This window comes from Macrotis lagotis, chromosome 5, assembly GCF_037893015.1.
Source record: "Macrotis lagotis isolate mMagLag1 chromosome 5, bilby.v1.9.chrom.fasta, whole genome shotgun sequence".
In the NCBI taxonomy this organism is placed as follows: Eukaryota; Metazoa; Chordata; class Mammalia; order Peramelemorphia; family Peramelidae; genus Macrotis; species Macrotis lagotis.
The window spans coordinates 252,697,915-252,718,349 of NC_133662.1; the positions used below are offsets into that span (position 1 = coordinate 252,697,915).

Genomic DNA, 20,435 nt, shown 5'->3' on the forward strand with positions numbered 1-20,435 from the left:
CTCGTGGCCAAGCTCCAATCTGCCTCCTCCTACCCCTTCTGGAACTCTCACAGGGTCCTTCTTAACTGTGCCTCCCACAGGATGTCCCATCCCTGGTCCCCAAGCCTGGAAGGGGATCCCTTTTCTTCAGTCCCTGGCTTTTTTGAAGCTCTACTCAAGGGGCTGGCTTCCATTGGAGACCCATCATCATCCCCCAGCCATTAGGACCTGTGTTTTCTTCCCAAATTAGCCCCTGGATGCATTTGACACCTGCCTTCATCCCCAAAGGGAAGTACTTACACCAGGGCTGCTCTACCTCCTTTGCAGCCTCAGTTTCCTCTCCTTTGTAAAAAGGGAACAAGGATTTACATCTCTTACAGATCAGTCAATATTAACCATTAAACAGGTATTAAATGCCTACCATTTTCTGGACATCATTCTAAGCATGGGGAGATAGAAAGGCAAAAAAGACCGTCCCTGTCCTCAAGGAGCTTACCTCCTGGGGCAGGTTTTGAAAAGTCTAAATTTCTTCTACTCAAGAATTTATTATTAGAATGGAGGATTTCATGGGAAAATTGAGGGTGTGGGGGGGGAATTGTATAGCAAGGGAAAATTTAAGATGGAAGCACACTCTTTCCAGGGAACTACTCCTTCTGCCCCATTGGGTTCTCCTCTTCTAGGCCAGTGAACATGCAAATATTAATTGCCTACTGTAGGCCAGGAACCAGGCTAATTATTGGGTAACTGGAATAAAATGGGACTGTGTGGATCGTATAGAGGGAAGTAAAATGTAAGAAGCCTGGGAAGTTGGGAGGGACCAGGAGAGGACTCTAAATGACAGCTTGATCCTGGCAAGAGAGAGCTCATGGGAGGTGGGGCAGGGGAGTGACACGGGAGGATTACACTAGGGAAAAATCGATGGTAGCTGAGTGGAGGATGGGTTGGAGTAGCCAAGAGCTGGGAGGCAGGAGGACAAGTTGGGAGCTAAGGTAGGAGTCTGGGTGAGAGGTGATGGGAGCCCGTCCCAGGGGAGTGACTGTGGGAGTGGAAAGAAGGGGAGAGATGAGAGATGATTTGAACACAGACTGGGGAGGTGGGATGAGGGTGAATGGGGGTTCGAGGATGATACTGAGAATGTGAATCAACATTTCCCCCAAACCCCCTGTCACTGATTAGAGTAATTCTCATCTAGGCCAAGGGAGAACTTAAAAATGGCCCTGGGAAGATGCCCTGGATTATGAAGAGCCGAGCATTTCTCACTGAGGTGAGTGGACATAGCAGAAGCAAAGGTTGTGTTGGTGAGAAAGAAGCAGCTCCGTGTTCTGTAGAGATATGAAGGAACAGATCGCCCCATTACTTGATATTGGAGCTCTGGGAAAATGGAATGTCCCTTCTCCTCTACTGCCACATACCTTCTCCCTCAGACCAGGGCTCTAGATAGAGTCCATACTTATCTCCAACTGACCAGTTGCTCTCTAGTAGCTGTGTCCAAACCACAGCAAGGTCTGACTCCTGGTCATAGCCTCAGAGGTCACCCCATCCACCCAAGCCTTCTCTGACTACCCCAGTCCCACCATCTTCTCCTACTCTTTGCCATTCAGCAGTTACTTCATTTATATCTTCCTTCCTTTCCCTTCTCTTTCTTTCCTTCCTTTCTCTTTCTATCTTTTCCTCTCCTTTTTTCTTTTTCTTTCCTTCCTTTCTCTTTTTTATTCTTTTTACCTTTTCATTTTCCTTTCTTTCTTTTCCTTCATTCTCCCTTCCCTTTTTCTTTCTTTCTCTCAAATTTGTGATAATAATTTTTATTATGGAGGAAGGTCAGGTTGTTTTTCCTAGAGAGGAGGTTAATTTAAAGTCTCAAACATTCCTCAGATAAGAAGCCAAAAAAAGGGGGAGGAGAGTCAAGGTTTCCCCTAAGTACTTTGACTTACCTTATTTGAGGAAGGGATTCTCCTCTGTAGGCATGTCTTTCCTCTCAATCAGTCCATTGTGAACCCTCTAAATGTAGCTTAATCTGTAACCTGCCTTAGTTTACTTATGGAGTCTGTTTAACTAGGTTTGTTTCCTTAAGGGATGTATGAGATTATGACTCTGCTTAACTAAGTTTGTTAAACTTTTATGACATTGAAGGAAGCATGGGATTATGAATTTGTCATTAAAAAACCCTCAAAAAAAAGAATATTTGAGATGGCAATCTAGAAAAGAATTTATTTCTGTATCACTCAGATATAGTTTTGACTATAAAAAGCTTCTTTAAAATCTTCATCCTGGTTCAGGAGTATTTTTCTGTCCCCTGAACTTATTGCTTAAACATAGTAAAACCTTGATTTTCTATAATTCTATAATTTCTGCATTGTGATAGACTGATGTCAACAGTGGTAATCTACCACACAAACTCAAAGAAGGGCTCTTTCTTCCATAATTAAACGTATAAACTCTGATTTGGAAAGGACCTTTATGTTCATTTATGGGTGTGATATGAAAAGCAATGGGGCGGGGAGCAGCTAGGTGGCATAATGGATAGAGCACAGGCTCTGGAGTCAGGAGGACCTGAATTCACATCCAGCCTCAGAGATTTAATAATTGCCTAGCTGTGTGACCTTGGGCAAGTCACTTTACCCCATTGCCTTAAATAAATAAAATTTGTTAAAAAAGAAAAGCAATGGGTTTGGGTTAAAGAAGACTTGGGTTTAAATCTATCTCTGACTTGAACTATCTTTATGAGGTCAGACAGTCACCTTCCTACTTAATGTCCTTATCTTTAAAATTGGGACAATGCTGCTTGCTCTGCTAACCTGCCGGAAAACCATGGAAGAGACCTCAGAGGCAGCTTTCTTATCCAACCCTCACCAGATTCTGCTACAGAACATCCGCAGCACTAAGCCTTCAGTGAAGTGGAGGAGGATCACTGCTTCTGAAAGCAGCCCATTCCCCTTCTAGATGACTCTCATAGCCCACTCAGAGGAGACGGCAGTCTTTCTAAGCCATGCTCATTCACTGTTCCTTGTTCTGGCCTCTGGGATGGAGAAGAACAAGGCTGGTCCCTCTTTTGTAAGATGGCCCTCTAGAGGACAGCTTCTACATTCACCCCCATTGAACCTTCTCTTGCCCAAGCTAAGCATGCCTACTTCCTTCAACTGACCCCCATAGAGTATAGACCCAGGACTCTTCCCTATTCTGGCAGCCCTCCCCTGGATACACTCAGTTTACTAACTACTGTCGTTTCTAACACGGGACTTCAGAATAGAGACAAGCTCTGTTGATGTAGTCGACCCAGGGCAGACGACCATGGACCTCTCGACCCACTTCTATCTTGAGCTCTGTGCCTCTCAATAGAGCTAGAGGTCTTACTAGGTTTTTTTTTTTTCATTTTTGGCTGTCCTGTTATACTAATCCTCTAAATAGATTCCATTATCTTTTTTTAATCTCTTATTTTATAAATGAAAAAAAATTGAGTCCTAAAAAAGGGAACTTGCTGAGTCCCTTTCTGGACTCTCAATCTTTCCCCAGGTGAGCATTAAAGGAGCGGGAGACAAGGATGACAAGTTCTCCCTTTGTACTCCAAGGTCTCCATTTATTCATCAAAACACAAGTGCTTAAATATCCTCTTCAATCCCTAATCTACTCCCACTCCCGTGACACTTAGTAAAATAAGGCTCTGGTGCTCAAGGATACCAGGTGATGATAGTTTACAGTGGTCCCACACACAACAGTCCCTAAAAGGAACTGACATGCCCAAAGTCACTCAACTGATCATTGGCATAACTGGGAGCAGGGTCTCCCAATCTGAGTGTCACACTCAGACTGAATGAGATGGAAATATGGAGCTGTTTTAGGGAATACCAAGAAAAATGTTCCTGTCTTCAAGTTGCTTACCTTCTAGTTGGGAAGATAAGACATGCACCATGTAGGTGGTTTACCTGTTGGAGAAGCTTGGGGATAGAGGTGGGGTGGGGAGGTTCACTCATAATCTGGGGAGGCTTCCTGGAAAAATAGAATTTTCCTGAGTCTTGAAGGATGAGTACTATTTAGATCTTGTCACCTCTCTTTGGAGGATTTACTCCACTCAACTCTGAAATTCCCCTCCTGGGGTGGAATGAGTGGTTCTGATGGGTGGATGAATGCAAACCCACTAACACACCCCAGATCATTCTTCATATCCCACCTAGTCATCCACTAGGAAATCCAGTCTGAAAATATGCCAGGCATGTCCCCTTCCACTCTCATCTTCTTCCTCTTTCCACCTCTTTCTCTGGGAAAGGTCATCATATTGCTCCTGTCATTGTTCCTGAATAGGACTGCCCAAAAGGTGTCCATGACCACTCCAGGCAGTCACTCTGAATAGGTGGAGTCTCCAAGAAAGACCTTAATGCTTTCTCATTCAATCACAATGAGAAGAAATGGCAATGTCCCCTTGGATGTGGGACTTGTGTGAGCAATAGCAAGAGTACCACCCAGACCTGGCCACAGAAGGTTTATGTAAGAGGAGAATGGCAAAGCTAGTTAGGTATGTTTGGATTATGGTGGGCCTTGAATGTCAGGCCAAGCAATAACTGAATGAGCAAATAAAGTCAGATGGTTCTTTGTAGGACCTCTGAGGCACAGACAGACCAAAGTGGGCTTTCTCTCAGCCTCTGATGGGATCTAAGGAGAGTGCTGGAAGGCTTCCCCTCCCCAAGTCCTCTGCTCTGCTCAGATTTTCAATTCTCTCACCCCTCCCCCTGAGCCATTCCCGGAAAGGACCAAGAGCTGCTCTGGCCTTCCAGCTGCCTTGGCCAAAATCGAATTAGGGCCAAGCAGGAAGGCTCCATATGAGGCTCTCATCTGTCCTGACCTTCTGAAGGTTCCTGCCCAGCTACAGCCTCTGGCTTCTTCCTCTGAAGGTTTCTAATTCACTTAGAGAGGGAGAGAGAGAGAGAGAGAGAGAGAGAGAGAGAGAATAAGAGAGCACACTGTATCTCTCTCCTCAAGTGGTAGTGGGCAGCAGGTGGGCAGTCTCTAATCCTGGGGAGGGAATTCTGTTGACTCAGCTGGTTCAGCTTTGACAGGGGGGAATCTCAGAAAAGACAGGCCTCAGATCCCTGCCCTTCAGGAGCAGAGCCTCCGGCAAAGGGACCCTCACCTCAGTAACTCAGCCAAAGGTCAAAGACCTCATCTATGGGAAAGATCATTAACACAATCTTCTATCATTATTCTTTGAGGAAGCTGGAAGTGAAGAGAATGATGGAGTCTTAGAAGACCTGGGTTTACATCCTGTTTCAGACATTAGATGTGTGATTCTGGCCAAGTCCCTTAACCTGCATCTGTCTTAGTTTTGAGGCATCCAGATGTCACAGTGCATAGATTTCTGGGACTGGAATCAGGAAGACTCATCTTTCCAAGTTCAAATCCAGTCTCAGATATTTACTAGCTGTGTAAGCCTGCACAAGCCACTTTACCCTGTTTGCCTTAGTTTCCTCATCTGTAAAATGAGAGAAGAAAATGGCAAACCATATCAGTATCTCTACCAAGAAAACCTCAAATGGAGTCATGGAAAGTCAGACATAATTGAAAAATGATTGAACAACAAGCCTCAGTCTCCCCATCTGTAAAGTGGGGACAATAATGACAGCTACCTTCCTGGGTCATTGGGAGGATCAAATGAGAAAAGTTTTACAAACCTCAAAGCACCAGATAAATGGTAATCATTCTCATTGTTACTGTCATAGTCACCAGCCTCACTTTCTCCTCTAGAGCCATTTGGGTCCAGTGGCAAGATATAAATCCAGATAACTAGAGATGGTCCTGGATATGAGGTAAGCAGGATTAAGTGACTTGCTCAAGGTCACACAGCTATTATCTGATACTGGATTTGAATTAAGGTCCTCCTGACTCCAGGGCTGGTGCTCTATCCACTGTACCACCTAGCTGCCTTAAGGCTGGTGACTTAGCACAGTACCCCCTCACTCAAGTCTAATTCATTTACTTGTCATTGTATCACCTTCTTGATGAATGGCCTTCTAAAATAATTAACAAACATTATCATTATCATCATCATCATCATCATCATCCTGTCATAACCAAACTCCCAAAAAACCTTTCTACTTTCAATGTTTTCATGTTTCCTTTCATGGACTTCTCAATTTTTAACATTCATTTAAAACTTTGAGTAGATTTTCTTCCTTGCTGCCTCCCCACGCTCCCATTAAGAAGGTTAGCCATTCAATACATGTGTAGTCAAGCAAACTATTTCAAGGACTCCCTAACCTTTAGATTCAGCTGCAACTTCATCACTCCACAGAATCTTTTTTTTTGAAATTACGAAGAAGTTGTTTTTTGTTTTTTTTTGTTTTTGTTTTTGTAAGGCAAACGGGGTTAAGTGGCTTGCCCAAGGCCTCACAGCTAGGTCATTATTAAGTGTCTGAGACCGGATTTGAACCCAGGTACTCCTGACTCCAGGGCCAGTGCTTTATCCACTGCACCACCTAGCTGCCCCAAAAGAAGTTTTTAATTGGTGAATCTAGTGATCTTTTCTTGGTTCTCTTGTTTTTTGCCTCTCTGCATCGTCTCACTGAATGGATGTGACCTTGGCTCCTCTCTGGATGTTTGTGACATGGCTCCATCTTAGTTCTCCTTCTTCCTCTCTATCCGTTTCCTCTCTATTGCCTTGGCTGCACCTTAAGAGTGGCTGCATTCCAAGGTTCTGTTTGGGCCTCCTCTCTAATCCTTGTTCCTTGCCTGGTTCTGTTCTATTCTCTTTACTTTCTTTCGTGAAGATCTCGTTAGCTTCCTTGGGATAAATGATCGATTCTACACAGAGGATTTCCAAGTCTATATTATCTGTTGAGATCACCAGTTGCTATCCCCCACCCCATCCCAGCCCCCTTCTGAATTTATCATCATTATCCAGGGTCCCCCCATTCCCCCAGATTCACAAGCTCAGAGTCAACCTCAACTCTACTTGTCCCCCAGTATTAGCCTCCTTATACAATTAGGGGCTCTCTTGTCCATTTGACCCACATGTTTCTTATCTATCACCTTCTCCCCATTCAAACAGACACTGCCCTTTGACACAAATACTCTATTGCAATAATTAGGCTCCTTGCTGCCAGTCTCTCCTGATTCCAAATTATCTTTGACATGGTTATCAAAAGGACTTTCCTAAAGCCCAGGGCTGCCCCTGCCCCTTGCATGTATTTTAAATGTTATTGGCTCCCTATTACCTCTGGGATCAAATACCAGCTCCTCAGTGTAACTTAGACTTCCCAGTTTGCCTTTCGAGTCTCATTTACATTCTCTCCTTTACACACTGCACATATCCAATCAGATTGGGTTTTTGTCTTCTCCCCCCAACATGATGCTCCTCCTAGCTCCATGTGTTGGCACTAATTGTTCCCCAGGCCTAGACTGCACTTGCTGCTGCACCCTGCCTCTTAGAATTCATAGACGTCTCCAAAGCTCTGTTCAAATATAAGGGCATTCCTTATCTGTCACTCTCTCCCCAAATCACCTTGGATTAATTTCACAAACCCTTTGCTCTTTGATGAAACCTTATGGTACCCTTCTCAGAATAATGTTTCTAAATGAATGAAATAAAACACATGGAATTTTAAAGGAAACCAAAGGTTAGTAAAAAAAAAAAATCAGAAGTCATTTTTTTCCCAGCTAAGGTCACAGAGTCCCTGACATGCATCCCAACACACAGAACTGCTGTCCAGTCATTAACAATAAAGATATCCTTGGTCATCAAGTTCAAGGAAGGGAGAGAAAGGGTCAAGGTCCCAGGGCTATGAGTGGCCTCAGAGGTCCCCATTTCAGGATGGAGAAAGTGAGGTTCAGGGGATCTTAAGTCCTACAGAGAAAAGAAGGCAGGGTTTGAACCTAGGACTTCCTGACTCCAAGACTAATGCTCTCTACCTTCAACACTACCTGGGACTTCTGTTTCATAAGTTCATAGATTCTTGGTATCTAGAACCAGAAAGGATCTGAGAGGTTCAGTCCAACTCCCTAGTTGTACAAAGAAAGAATCTGAGGTCTGGGATCACTGCATTTTTATCATATCAAAAAGACTTTAAACAGACAAGGAGAATAATTGACCTAATTCCTACCAAAAGGAAGAGCTATTTCTTTAGGCTTCCTCCCTCTAGTGTCATTGCATTCCCAAATTCCCAGCTTCTACCTTTCTTCCAGGTCTTCTCATCTTTCCATTTGTTGATGCCCATCTATCTATCTATTGTTCTATGGTTCTATCATTCTATCTATCCTTCTGTCATTCTAGCTGTCCCTTTATCTATCCACCACTCCCCTCCATTAAATATCCATCCATCCACAAACACAAAGAATACATTCCCTTCCCTCATCTTTCTATCTATATAACCATCTATCTATCCATCGATCCTATTCATTTATCTATACATCCATCTATACACACATAAACACAAAGAATAGTTTCTGTTCTCTCTCTCTCTCTCATTCCTAACACTCTATCTAACCCTCTAATTATCCAGCTATCCTATCCATCTCTTTAATCAATTTATACTCTCTATCCTGTTCTTTGTATCTCTCAATTTCTATCCATCTATTCTATACATTCATCCATCATCCACATACAAACGCAGAGAACGCAATCTCTGCCCTCATCTTTCTATCTATCCATCTATCCTATTCATTCATCTTTCTATCACATACAGAAATAAAGAATACACAGTCTCTGCCCTCAGCTCTCTATCATAATCCAGCCATCTATCCTGTCTCTCTCTATCCATCGAAATATCCATGTATCCTATCTATCCTCTTCTCTCTCTCTCTCTCTCTCTCTATTCATCCACATCCAAACAGACAGAATCTACACTCTGCTCTCAGCAAGCTTACATTCCAATAGAGGAGACAGAAGAATGCAAATAAATACAGATAGTATAAATATCAAGAAAATAAATGCACACACACACACACACACACACACACACAAAGTAAGACCTAAGATGCTCTGGGAGGTAAGGAGGCGACTGAGAAAGATTTGACTCAGAAGATGTATGCCTCTTCCCAATTACTTCCTTCTAAGTCTCCTCTCAAGTCTATTTGATGCAAAACAGGACTCATAATTAATAATAATATCTCATGTTACTATAAAGCTTTCAGGCAAAGATGGAATCTGATCCTGAAGTCAAAAAGGTCTGAGTTCAAATCCTAACTCAAGATACCTATTTAGCTGGATGAGCCTGAACAATCATAATCTCTCTCTGTTTCGATGTCCTCATCTGTAAAATGGAGATAATAGTAGCCCCTTCCTTCCAGGGTTGATGTGAGGATCAATTGAGATAATATTTATAAAGGACTATAAACACAAGTTGTCATTCTATCATTGTTATGATTTACCAAATGCTTGTCTCCTCTGTCCAAAGAAGAAGTTGGCTTGGAGGATCTCCAAGCAACCTTACAGGTACAATAATCCATTATCCTTTGTGTTTGTAGACAGATAGACAGATGGATAGAATCAGCGGACAGACAGATGAGGGCAGAGACTTTGTGTTTGTATGTGGATGGATGATGGATGGATAGGTGGAGAGATAAAGAGAAGAGGGCAGAGACTGGAGGTCATTAGGGACCAGTTCAGGCCCATCTCTTCCAGAGAGCCCCCTGAGTTCCTTCTCCTCTATTTGGCATGGACTATTTGGGATACAAACTTCACACTTAACCTCTAGGCTCATAGACTGAGAACTACAAGGGGCTTGAGAGGTCCAGCCCAACTCCCTGATTTTATAGGAGAATTGAGAATCAGTAGAATATGAGCTTTTTTGAGGGCAGCACTGCTGGGCAGTGCAACTGGAAGATCGGCTTGAATTCAGCTCTCCTACCCATGAGTCGTGTGATCTTGGGTAGATCATTTCCCACCCTGCTCAGGGCCTCAGTTTCCTCTTCTGGAAAAATGCAAATAGTAGGAGGGAGACTGTACACGAGAATCACTGATGGCTGCATATTGACTTAGTCTGAAATGTAATATCTCTATTTTATTGTATTTTTAAAATTTTGTTGAATGTCTCCTCAATTGCATTTTAATCTGGTGAGGTGGCATGCATGTTTGATACCTCTGAATGAAGTCACGTGACCTTGCCTTTTGAGTCAGGATAGCAAAGCACACCTGCCTCTTCGCAGTGGAGAGGTAGAATGGGGCAGACCCAGGCAGGTGTAGTTGGCACGGACTGTTTTTGTTTAAATATTGTTCTTAGCTATTCTATTAGATTATTACTAAATATATCACATAATATATAACATATTAAATATAAATGGGTTGTGTAAGATAACATAATACATTAAACATAAATTATTATTCTATTTAAACAAAAGGCAAACAATAAATCTTCAAAAAATGAAAGGTGCCAAATTGTGCTAAGCCCATTGGTGAGATAACTGCCACCAGCGGTGAGCTATGATGTGCAGAGATTATACATTACATTATATTACATTACATCATATTACAACCTGGAGGTATCTGAATAATTAGAGAATTCTGGATCTAAATGTTAAATTCCTTCAGGATCATTTTATCTGTTCCTCTCATTTTACAGAAGAGGAAACTAAGACCGAGAGAAGTAATAGTGTCAGATGCAGGATTTGAACCCAGGCTGTTTAAGAAATCTAGCCTTCTTTCCATTGTCCCAGAAGCCATGGTCCTTTGCCCCTGAAAGCCCATGGTTCAGTCCCATGTCCCTATCTTGATCAACCAATCCAAACGGAAATTGGGATGAGCCCTATCTCTGAGGACCCCAACTCAAGTTGCTTACCAGTTGTGCCTCAGTTCCTCCTAAAGGGCTCAGCCTCCCCACCCAGCATCCAGAGCCAGCTGTCAATTCCTTCCTTCCAGAACATTCTGGAGATACGCAGATCCCTTCCGTGAACTGCCAGAAGCCCCCCAATCCCTAGGTGGCCAAGGCCCAGAGATGGAGCTTTCAACTGTTCATTAAAAGAAAGGTAAGTTCCAGGGTCTGAGAGGCGGAGAAATAGGGTGGGGGAGTGGGGTGGGGGAGGAAATTCAGGGAGAATGGGGGTGGAATCCTCTATAGATTCTAAAAGGGGAACATAGGTAAGAGAGAAGGAAAGGAGGGGAAGGGAATGAGAGAGAGAGAGAATGGGGGGGGGGGCTTATAGACAGACAGACCCACAGGGACAGGAGGGAGGGAAAGAAAATTCATCTCTGCATGTGTATGTGTGAGAGAGATAGTATGAGAGCAAGGGAGGGAGAAGAGGAGGGTTTATGACAAAACCGGGGTGCAAGTGAGAGGAGGGGGGGTGTGAGAGAAGGAATATGGGCTGTGAGAGAAAACCAATGTTTCTTAGAGAGAGAGAGAGAGAGAGAGAGAGAGAGAGAGAGAGAGAGTCTGTGCTGAGACACAAGGAGAATGCGAAATCAGCCTGACTTTTCTTTATCAGGGCTGAGTCTGTCTCTCCTAGCTGGTCCCACCCCTTCACCACCCAGCCCTGGCTGTCCCTAACTGCGCTCAGTGTAGATAGCCCCCATCCAACTATCTAACAGCAGTTGTATTAAAGGGTTCCCCTTGGTTTCCTTAAAATATAGATATTTAAAGAGAACATGGAATCAGGAGTTCAAAATCAGACCCTTTTCCTTACTCCCTGTATGATCTCTCTCAAGCATGGGCCTCAGTTTCCTCCCTTGTAAAACAAGGGGACCAGGTTAGATGACCTCTAAACTCTCTTCCAGATCAAAAGGTCCATCAATCCTATGAAATCTCTATTTCAAAGGAAATCTGCAGATAGCTTAAGACACGTCTCCCCAATCCAACAGTGGGGGCAGAAGGTGGAGGGGTGTTGAAATGAGCCTTGAATCCAACATGTCTGGCCTGGCCAACCCACATGGAGCTAACTTAAGAGTTCAATTCAAAACTTGAACTATTCCAACCCCCATCACGCACAATCCTGGGTAAGGCAAGGGGGAGATGAAGCTAAAAGCCGACAGTCCTCGCCTCCAAGGAGGTTATAATAGGCTCATGGAGGAGCAAATGTCTGATAACTGCATCAGAGAGAGAACCCTATTGATGAGGGACAATCAGGAGGACAACCTTCCAGGAGGAGGTGGTAACTGGTCTGAGCCTTAAAGTCCTGGACTCCAAGAGGAAAGAAGCAAAAAGGGGAAATATTTCAGGGCTAGAGAGGTCAGTTTATGTAAAGGCTGAAATGGAGAGGGAATGTCAAATTCAGGGCATTGCCACAAGGATGGTTTGACTGAAACATAGGGGAGTTACATGAACTTAGTCACAAAATTCCAGAATATCAAAGGCAGAAGAGACCTCAGAGGCCACCTGGATCTTGAATGGCAAGATGAGGCATTTGGAACGTAGGTGACTGACTGCCAGATCAATGTCTTAGGAAGTTCCCCTTTTTAAAAAATTTTATTTAATGCAATGGGGTTAAGTGACTTGCCCAAGGTCATACAGCTAGGTAAGTGTCTGAGGCTGGATTTGAATTCTGGTCTTCCTGACTCCAGGGCTGGTGCTCTATCCACAGTGCTACCTAGTTGCCCCTGTATTAGGAAGATCTTAATAGGAAATGATATGACAAGAGAGGGACTGTGGAAGTAAGAGCCATTGGGAATGACTTCCTTGTATTGGAGGTGAAACGTGGATTTCGAGACTATTATCAAAACCTTGGCATCCCATGCCAAGCTGGCACCTCTCTAGCACCTTGACCACATCATACATTCCATAGGATCACTGGCCTTCCTGGGCTAGAAATAAGACAAAATCATGGCTGAAGGTTGGAGTCAAACCTTGACCTACCTTCACTGACCATGAAGCTTCACTAGGGCAGAATCTTCCGTGGCCTGGAGGACCCTTTCCATCTGGCTCCCACCTACTTTTCTAGGCAGTTTCCATTATTCCTCCTCAATCCGTGGACGGGGAGAGATGGTGAGGTGGAAGGTTTTGGGGACTTGGGAACTGATTTGACATGGAAGAGGGAGAGTCTAGGATGACTTCAAAGAGAGGGCAGCGTGCATTTATAGACCACCTTAAGGTTAGTAAAGCAGCTTACAAGACTGTCTCGTGCCTATTTTTGTATTCCCACTACTTACTTGGCACAATGTTGGACACATAGTAGGTGTGTAACAAATTTTATCGTCTAAGTCTATCATATTATTCTATCTGATCTCCACAACTCAGAGTTGTTGTTATTATTAGCTATTATAATTATCCTTTTACAGATGAGGAAACTGAGGCACACAGAGGCTAAGTGATTTGCCTAGAGTATGAGGCAGTTTCTGGAGGATGATATTCTAGATGGTCTCCAAGGTTCCTTTCCAGTCCTAGAAATCTAAAATAAAACAAATGTGAACTGATTGGGAAAGCACCAGTGGACAGATAGCCCCTGGTGGGTACATGGTAGCTACCAGGGACAGACAGACCTGGTAGTGTCTGATAGGTGAAGCCATCAAGAGGGGGTCAGTGGGAGCAGCGTGAGGCTCCCAGGGCAGCTGGAGGACCAGTGGTCAGAGCCAGCTGGCACATTCTCAGGCCTGCGGGGAGCCATCCAGGTAGAGGAGGATGCTGACTAAGGACAACAGGCGGAGGAGGGGCTGTTTTCTTGCAAGTAAAGGGAGAAGAAATGTCACTGGTTCCCATGGATCTCTTAGCATAGAGGTGACAAGTTCTGTGAGGCAGAATCTGGGTGATTTTGAGATTATCCAGAAAGTGGGTGATCTGATCTATGGCTAAGTGATGGGCTCCTTCCTTCTTCCAACATCAGCAGGAGGCTTGGGTGTGACTTAGGAGAAATAGAATTAGGGTTCTATTCAGAGTGAGGGGGGATGAGATAGAGATGGGGGAGACAGAGAGAGAGAGAGAGAGGTGGGGGGAGAGAGGGAGAGAGTCAAAGACAAAGATGGAGAGACTGAGGCAGAGAGATAGAGAGACTTAGAGAGGAGAGAAACAGAGAGGGAGGGAGAAAGAGGGAGGAGGAGGAGAGGGAGACAGAGACAGAAACCGAGACAAATGGAGAGAGAGAGAGAGAGGGAAGAAGACAAAGAGACAAAGAGAAGGCAAGAAGGAGGGAGGGAGGGAGGGGGGGGGGAGAGAGAGAGAGAGAGAGAGAGAGAGAGAGAGAGAGAGAGAGAGAGAGAGAGAGAGAGAGAGAGAGTGAGTTTGTGCTCCTGGCAGTGACCTAGAAACCATATCATGTTTTTGAGCAGGAAAGGATTTTGGAAGTGACTGTTTCCAACCCTCCCATTTTACTGGAGGAATCTAAGGCCTAGGGCACCCTTTCCAGGGAGCAGTTGGCAGAGGCAGAATTAGAATCCAGGAGCCCTGGGCCTGGGCAGGCCTTCTTTCTCCCCAACTGGACAGGGGTCCCTCAGCTGCATTCTAAGCAGCTCCGAGGCTGTATTGGATCTGCTGGTGTTTGTTGGGTGTGGGAGTGGTTGTGATTTTCTGGGGCCTCCACCTCTACAAACAGACTATAAAAGTGTCTTCCGGTCCCTGCCCTGGATGAAGGCATCATCACTGTCTGGCCGTATTTGTCCTTGCCCCACTTTTGCTCAGAAATCCCAGTCTGCAGACCTGCTCTCTGTTGGGGGTGCAGGGGGGTCCTGTGCATAGACAAAATCAGTTCTGGTCCACATGGGCAGGGGATGAGATGAGGGGGCCCTGGTCTGGCTTAAGGTTTATTTACTTCCTAGAGTTCTAAATAGGATATCACTAGTAAAAGGCCTTGGCAACCCAGCTAGGAAATCCTAGCTGATAGCAAACAGAATGTAACCTCCCTGAAGGCAGGGATTTGATGAGGAGAAAATGATAAGATCCAAGGATCTGGGAATGAGTATGTACTTCATGAATGGGCCCCAGGGCCCCAGTTGGAATGGAAGGATCCCCAAGGGGAAGAACAGAGGGCAGGATTAGAAAAGCAGGGTCTGGTCAGATTCTAAAGGGCCTTGAATGCCAAGCAAAGGAGTCTGTAATGGGTCCTGGAGGCAGTGAGCAGCTATTGAGGGGTTTGATCCCACAATGTCAGAAGATGAGGAAACCGAGGTTGGGAGAAGTGTAAAGTGACAGCGTAAAGCAGGGCTGGGGAACTTCTGGCCAAGGGCCACAGAAAACCCATGAAATCATTTTGATCTGGCACTGCCAAGACAAACCACAGGGGACTTGAAATTCAATAAATTTAGGAGCTTTTTAGAGTTAGGATTTTTAAGTTGATCATTATGTATGGCTTGCAAATGATGCTATAATTAGTCCAATGGCCCTCAACAGAATCCCCAGCCTTGGTGTAAAGGGAGGCCTGGCAGAGGACAAGATGAGAGGGAGGGAGACCTGCTGGGAGACTTATTACTGTGACAGTTTCTGAGATAGAAGGTCTAAACTAGGGCTGTGTTCAGGGAAGCTGGGTGATTCAGGGGCTAGAGCACTAGGCCAGAGTCAGGAGGACCCGAGTTAAATCCAGCCTCACACATTTACTAGCTGAGTGATCCTGGGCAGGTCATTTCACCCTGTTTACCTCAGTTTCCTCATCTGTCAAATTAGCTGGAGAAGGAAATGGCAGACCATTCCAGGATCTTTGCCAGGGAAACCCCAGATGGGGTCACAAATAGAATGACAATAACAATGGATTTATGTTGCTGGAGATGGAGAATAAGAGACCTAGGATCATAGAGATAGCTATGGTGTAGTAGATTGGGAGACTCAGAATCCAAAAGATCTGGTTTCAAATTCTGCCTCAGAAACTTAGTTGCTGTGTAACCCTGAGAAGTCACTTCACCTCCGTTTGCCTCGTTCTCCTCATCTATAAAAATTGGAGAGAGCCCTTACCCCCAGAGGACCAAATGAGAAGACGCAGGTAGACCGGTTTGCAAATCTTAAAGCCCAATACAAAGGATGATTATTATTATTAGAGTTCAGATGAGGAAACAGGCCCAGAGAGGCTGGGATTTGGCTGAGGTCACACTGAGGATAAAGGCCAGAGTAATGATTTGAACTCAGTTCTTTCAAATAAAAACCCAGCTATCTTTCTGCTTCCCCACACTTTTCCCAAAATGGGAAACCCTTTGGGGAGCCCTTAGCTCAGAATGGTAGAGGGTCTCTCACTGAGTTCTGAGAAAGGAAACTGAGTGGTTCAAGTAGTCCTCTACAGAGGACAAACTCTCACCTCTTCCTGCCCCTCTATTTTAGGATGGAGGATGTGCCTCAAATATAGTCTACAAAATGGGGAAACTGAAGCACAGAGACTGGAAATGATGGAGCCAAGGGCAAGTCTTCAAATTCCTGCAGTTCCATCCTGGGGCCACCTGGAAACCATATCAGAACAAACCTGAGTTGCCTCCAACTGCATGCTGTACTGGAACCAAACCTATAAACACACAACCTCATGTTGATCTCCGGCAGATTCCAAGGTTCTGAGACTGGTAGCTCGGGGGAATTCCAGAAATACTCTAACCTGGCTTTCGGCAAGGCAGCTGACAGCATCGCCTCTATTATCTTGGCATCCAAAATGGAGAAACAATGAAACTGGCTGTTGGAAGGCTTCAATGCAGGGGGAGTGATGGGACCTGCCAACGTGCCTTCATGACTTTAGGGGACCCCTTAACATTCCTTAACAGACCCAAAGACTCAGGTCCAGAAACACAAAAGGTCTTGCCAAGTGAGAACGATAAGCTGGAGCTGACAAAGGGGAATTTCCTTTCAATTTTGGAACCTGAGTCTATGGCCTTCCATTTAAGTCTAATGAAGGGAGTACCCATGTTGGGGAGATCACAACTCTATTAACTAATTAGAGGATCAATCCTTAGGGATTTTTCATTGCTTACTCAGTTCAGGGAAGGCAGTTAAAGGATTCATTGGACTCAGGAAGATCTGAGTTCAAATGAGGATCAATTAGTTGTGTGACCCTGGGCACATCCCTTACTCCTGTTTGCCTCAGTTTCCCCTCATCTGTCAAATGAGCCGGAGAAGGAGATGGTAAACCATTCCAGTACCTCTTCCAAGACAACCTTAACTGGGATCATAGAGAGTTGGAGAGAGGTGCAAAGAGTTATATGAGGTGCGGCTCTTCCCCCTAGCCTTCCCTCCATCCCCTTGGCCTTAATTATCTTGAGTTTATTTATTTGTATTTTATACATTAAGGAATACATACATATGGATATTATAATGTTTGTCCTTCATTTTCGAAGTCCATGACATGAGGGAAGTGATGCCATGACAAGCACATGAAATGGGTTTGAGTAGGGGAGGGAGTGCTGGGCTAAGTCCCCAGCCTCACTTTCTCCTCCAGAGCCATCTGGGTCCAGTGGCCAGATATGGATCGGGACAACTGGAGATGGCTCTAGATGGGAGGCGATCAGGGTGAAGTGAGTTGCCCAAGTTCACACAGCTAGTAAGAGTCATGTATCTGAGGCTGGATTCGAACTCCCATCCTCCTGAATCCAAGGCCAGCGTAGTTGACTGATCAACAGTTGTTCCCAGGTAAAGAATCCTGCCTATGACGATGATTTGGGTGACCCTTATCTTCGCTGACCTATTTCCTTCTCTATAAACTAATCAGGTAGACCAGATGGCCATTGAGGTCCCCTCCCAAGGTAAATCTATGATCCTGTGCCCCCAATCTGGACACCACATTTAGATGCGACAAGAGAGCGTAAATTCTAAAGAATATGGTCACTGTCCCATGTGCACATTGGTAGAAAGAAGTGGCAAGTTTTATCCTAGGGGAAAAAAGGGCTTGGAGGATAACTCCCTTCAAATCCTTTGAGGTCAGAGTTCTAACCCCTTTTGGGTCATGGTCCCCTTTGGGAGTTGGGTGAAAATGAAGGAAGCTTCTGAGAATAATGTTTTCAAATCAATAAAACGAATACAAAGGAAACCAAATATATCAAAATACAGTTCTCTAAATAACCAAGTTCACAGACTCCAGCTTTAAGGATTAGCCTAAAGATGTGTTCGGGGGTCCAGAGCCAGAACAATAGGTATAGGCCAAAGGACTCCTGAGTGATCTGAGCTACTGATTGGTCTGCTCAAAAATATTCTGTAAAAAGGAGAAACTGAGGCACGGAGACTGGAAATTTCTTAAGAGGTTATTTTCCATCACTGGAGATGAGTTCATCACCACCCAGGGATACTGAGGAAGGGACACCTGCATTGGCTAGCTAAACGTTGGACTCTTCCAATTCTCCATCCTGAAGATGCTACGTTTTCACATTCATTGTCTGTAAGGGGCTTTCCTGAAGCCAAGCCTGCTAAGGTAATAGAGAGGGGTTTGTCTCAGAGTAACCCAAGCCTCCCAGCCCTCGCAAAGAGAGCTATCTGACACCCCCACACGCAGCACCACGGCCCAGGTGTAGTGCTGCTACATGCACTCTTCACGGTTTTACTCTATAACATAGCCCACGCCTGTGTCCAATCCTGCCACAGCCAATTCCATTATGATGTGAAAAGTAGGGAGAGTCCCAAACACCAGGTGATACATCAGTTGGCAAAACCTTCTAATTTCTGGGGTTGAAAAACTCTTAGTATGAGAAACTCTCCTTACCCGCACAGCTCACAACTGGTTTTCTCATCGTACACATAAGGACACTGAGGCCCGAAGAAGTAACTTTGTCTTTCCATTGCACCCAAAGGCCTCATTTCATTCAATGCACTAGAAATGACGTTTGACAAAAATGATGTTTTTGAAATGACAACAGGCTAGCCTGAGGGAAGGTCCTCAGCTTGAGGTGCCCTGCCCTACTTAGCAGCTGCAGAGACATTAAAAAACATAATCAAACCACGAAGGAGGCGCTAAAGCTGATCACACGCCACCCAAACACTCCCCACACACCAGCTGCTTCCATATGGCCAGTGTTTCTCTAAAAAGAAACCTGAGAGAACAAACACAAGGGAACTTTCTCCCTCTCGGCTTCCTGGCCCAATACTCTCCCTTCCAGTTCCCCCACCCACAACTTCCAATAGCCTCTCAACCACAGAAATGCAAGGACCATGGGCCAAGGAAGCTTTGCCTCAGGCTACCAGAATCCAGGTGTGCTGGTGGTAGACTTTCTCTCCATGTCTTACCTCTGGATAATCAAGCAAACATTTAAGTGACAGGGACTAGGGATTAAAAGATAAAAACGAAATATTTCCTGCCCGTAAAGAGCTAACATAGCATCAATTATCTGCCAGCTCATACCACTGCTTACTGCCACAAGCTAGGCAGCTAACCTCAGGACCTCATCATCATGATGCTCCAGAGCTTTCCCTGGACCAACAACCCTCAAAGGGGTGAAAGACTTTCTTGGGGGGGGGGGCAAGGCAATGGGGTTAAATGACTTGCCAAGGTTATACAACTAGGTAAATATTAAGTGTCTGAGTCTGGATTTGAACTCAGATCCTGACTCCAGGGCCAGTGCTCTATCCACTGCACCACCCAGTACCTTGATGTCAGGCTGTCCTCTGCATAGCTGTCAATCTCCCCCTCTTCCCTTCCACCATCACCCCAAGATGAAAAAATTTTTAGTTCTTATACCTATTCAAACATATTTCACACTCAGTAGGGAAGTTATCTTGGGGAACAGATGTCAGAGAGTAGTGAGTCAAAGTAGTAGCTGCCACCGTCTCTCCCCTATGACCCCCCTCCCCAACCCTCAAGTCAACACAAGGATCCAGTGTCATTTAGCTTTTGAAATGGCCAACAGACACCCAGATCAAGGGAGCGAGAAGGGACTTCAGAGATCACAGGGTCATGGATTAAAGAGGGAAGAGACCTTTGATGATATCTAGATCAACCCCCCTTCAATTTACAGTTGAGAAAATTAAGACATAAAGAACTTAAGTGATAGGCCCCAGATCAAATTTTGAACCCAGGTTCAAAACCCAGAGCTCTTTCATTGATCTAAATCAAGTCCAATCCCTCATTCTAACAGTTGAGGAAACTAGGAAACTAGGGTTCAGAGAGATTATAGAGTTTGCCTGAAGTTACACCATAAACCCATAGTCAAACCTGGTCTCAAGCCTCTAGAATCCTAATTAATCCATCTTTTCTTTCTTTCTTTTTTGTTTTTGATTTTTTGCAAAGCAATGGGGTTAAGTGACTTGCCCAAGGTCACACAGCTAAGACAGTATTAGGACAAGATTTGAACTCAGGTCCTCCTGACTCCAGGGTTGATGCTCTATCCACTGCACCACCTAACTGCCCCCCATCCTTTCTTTAGTTCCTCTGTTTAGCTTTCTAATACTGAAAGCCTCAAAAGAGACAGCTGACAGTCTCCCAGTGGCTGCTTTCTAGGAGGTGAAACAAGCAGAGGAGATTCTAAGGATCTTTCTCCTGGCTGTCTCAGGTCAGGTGCTGAGGATGGATGGGCAGCTCTCCAAGTGATACTGGATGGCCTGCCTAATAACCCTGGCCCCAGGGAAGAGATGACACAGGGAAAAGCTCTTTACAAAGAGCTAAGGGCTCTATATGACTTCGGGAGCCTGGAGATGTGGGTTCAAATTTAATTTCAGATATTT

The 20,435-nt window shown here is 44.8% G+C and overlaps 1 protein-coding gene and 1 long non-coding RNA gene across 6 annotated transcripts in view; one reads left to right on the forward strand and one right to left on the reverse strand.

Annotated features, from left to right (window-relative positions):
* Positions 1-20,435, reverse strand: part of GTF2IRD1 (GTF2I repeat domain containing 1) — a 234,448-nt gene that overhangs the window by 163,365 nt on the left and 50,648 nt on the right. The window lies entirely within an intron of this gene.
* LOC141488913 (uncharacterized) lies at positions 1,075-16,427 on the forward strand. 2 transcript variants are annotated; one of them, XR_012468845.1, is made up of 4 exons: positions 1,075-1,243; positions 5,713-5,774; positions 10,820-10,926; positions 16,128-16,427. It is a non-coding gene; the product is annotated as an uncharacterized LOC141488913 (long non-coding RNA). The 2 variants fall into 2 exon arrangements; XR_012468844.1 differs by lacking the exon at positions 5,713-5,774.